At 35.1% G+C, this 2719-nt stretch overlaps 1 long non-coding RNA gene across 1 annotated transcript; it reads right to left on the minus strand.

The window, feature by feature from the left end:
- Nucleotides 1-1183: 1183 nt before the first annotated feature.
- On the minus strand, nt 1184-2420 carry LOC103313653 (uncharacterized). Its single transcript, XR_010335212.1, has 3 exons — nt 2129-2420; nt 1680-2009; nt 1184-1631 (listed from the first exon to the last, which is right to left on the minus strand). It is a non-coding gene; the product is annotated as an uncharacterized LOC103313653 (long non-coding RNA).
- Nucleotides 2421-2719: the final 299 nt, after the last annotated feature.

The following is a 2719-nucleotide window of genomic DNA, read 5'->3' on the forward strand; positions in this document are numbered from 1 at the left end:
AATAATCCGAAATTCAAACTATTCCGCGACATACGAGCGATTTGGCACCATTTTGAGGTTATAAATTGATACAGTTTTAACTCAACGAGTAATGTCTTTGACTTGCCACTATATTCACGTTAATTTAGTGAGCTGCATTAGCTCGTTATGGTTTCCTTGTTTACCGACTCACAGAATTAGGAAATCGATCCGGACAGTCGACCAACGATTACAAATTAGATTTGCACTGACTCTAATCGAACTTGTTTCTTCGAATTAATTCAATTGCTCATAATCCAATTGATTTTTTACGTGCGAATCGATTTGTCGCTTGATTCTATTAATTTTAGCTCAATGATTTAATGTTGCAGCGTTCGTAAATTATACGCTTAAATTCGCCCGCGTTGGGTAGATTTATTATATTCTTATTAGATCGGAAATTGTAAATTAAATCGAAAATAACTCACGTCTGGTTACCAAAAACAATCGGACGCATTCCGAGTGAGAAATTCACTCAAATTAAAAAAAAAAAAAACTATTGAAAGATTGAATCCCAGCACAGCTTGCTCGATCGCAGTAGCTGGAAAGTTTTTATTGAACTTGAGTGAAAAGGAATCGCAGCAGGCCACTTCCTCGGCGGCAAGACACAAACGACGGTAAAGGATTCGATGGCCGTCTGCCATAGATTGGAGTTATTAGTCAATTTTAGCCGTGATAAATCGTAATCATTCGAAAATAATCGAACAAAAAAATCGATGTCATTGTCGTCGGAAATTAAAACTTCTGGGAATGACGGACGTATTGATGGAGAACTGCACAAGGGTGCGATTTGTTTGACTTGCTGTTTGAGTTGGTGCCAGTTAAGGAGCAAACAGCCAATTCAGGTTCTTTGGATTAACCAATGACGTTAGAATTGTATAGATGAAGCGTTGCGTATCTCGGCTTAACTGAACATTGACTTCAACATGTGAGAGAGATAACATGATGGGGAAATTCACAACAAAGACGGAGAACGCAATAATGAGATCACGTGGGTTTGGTCAATTTCTCATTGCGTTGCATTGGCAACACGTACAAAATTGAAAAAAAAAACGCTTTATACACAACGAATGATTTATTAATTCATGTATTATTGGTAGATGTTAATAGTACAAATAAAACTAAGCACTTCTAGCTTTAAAACTATTTAAATAAAACAAAAACGTGAATTCTAATTTAAAATTTTATTATTGCGGCATAAACAGTTTAAAGATTACAACAAGGAGAAAAAACGCAAAGTAAACGGCTTTCATTGATTTTTAAATAAAATTAATTTTGAATATTTGTGCCGAATTCTTTCTTTGGTTTCATTGATTGACATATTTTTGTGGTGCAACCGAATCGTAAAAAAAGTTTTTAAAATTAAATTTACAAGTTGCAACAAATGATTGTTCAGAGGATCTTGATCCAGAATGTGGTCATTTAGTTTAACAAATAATTCACAAATTTTCAGTTGTTTTTTTGTTAAATATATTAGCCGTAAAATAACGTTTCCTGATGAGATCATCTCATAATTTCTGAATAGATTTTCGGCAGCTCTGCAGATTAAAAAAACATCTGCAGAAGGTACCGTGGAGGTTGATGGCTGCTGCTCTTGATGGGAAGTGGAAGAACTGAAATTTGTTTTATTAACTTCTGTTAAAAATATATTTTTAGTTCACCTAGTCACAGATACTTCAGATGCGCCAGTTTCTGATTCTGTCACAACATTGGTCACAACCGTCTCAACCAATGTCTCAACAGAATTACCATCATTTTCAAAGTTTCGGAGCCTAGTGGAGCGTTCCTTGGGTTCCTTCTTTAATAAATGCGATGGAAAATTAAAAATCGTAGGCACTGTGCCCAATTTTAATGTTTTTTAGCCAAAAGTAAAAACAAAGTCTTCCTTTTTGAAATGATCTGAACACAGCTTCGAATATTTTGACGGTTCGAAATGTTCCCTTTTCATGGCAATTACCCATTTTTGTCGCAAACTTTCATCATTTGGAAAACTACGGAGGTTAATTTGATTTTATATGTTTGTTATACAGTGGTATATCCATAGCATAGTGTAATATAAGTTAATTGCAGCAATCGGTGCCGCTTAACCTGAATCTGTGGCACAACTTACCTGTGAAAAGAAATGTTCCCCCCTTTTTTATGGCGGTTTGTACAGCCATATGCTGCACAAGTAGCAGGCATTTCGTACACAAGAACACAAAACACAAGTCGAAACGCAAGTACGATAATCAAAATCTTGTAAAACGTGGTAAAACGAAAAGCTCCCAGCGCATACAAAATCAGTTACCTAGCTGTCAAACTACCGTGTTTTGACCAAACCCAGCTGATCGCATTCGCTATCTCATGTTAGTGTAGTGAACAACGTCTCTCTCTTCACGCTGCATCTACACATTCTCTCAGATCATTGGGATTAACACAAACGGAAGTGGGTTTTTCACTTTTATTGAGAAATGCTAAACGATTATCGAGATTTTTATTTTAATCGATTGGTAATAAAGTTAAGCCAAAGATTCCAAAGCAATAAAAAACCGAAAACGTGTAAAGTTTGAAAGAAAAACTAACCAAAATAAACAAACGGAATTTTAAGTTAGGATGACGTATTTGTATCAAAATTGTAATATCAATAACTGTTTATACTGAAAGGGTTGCAGTCACTGAAACTGAAATTGAAACCAGAACATTTAAAAGTGTCTTTTTAGTA

The sequence above is a fragment of the Tribolium castaneum genome, chromosome 8 (genome assembly GCF_031307605.1).
Source record: "Tribolium castaneum strain GA2 chromosome 8, icTriCast1.1, whole genome shotgun sequence".
Classification (NCBI taxonomy): domain Eukaryota; kingdom Metazoa; phylum Arthropoda; class Insecta; order Coleoptera; family Tenebrionidae; genus Tribolium; species Tribolium castaneum.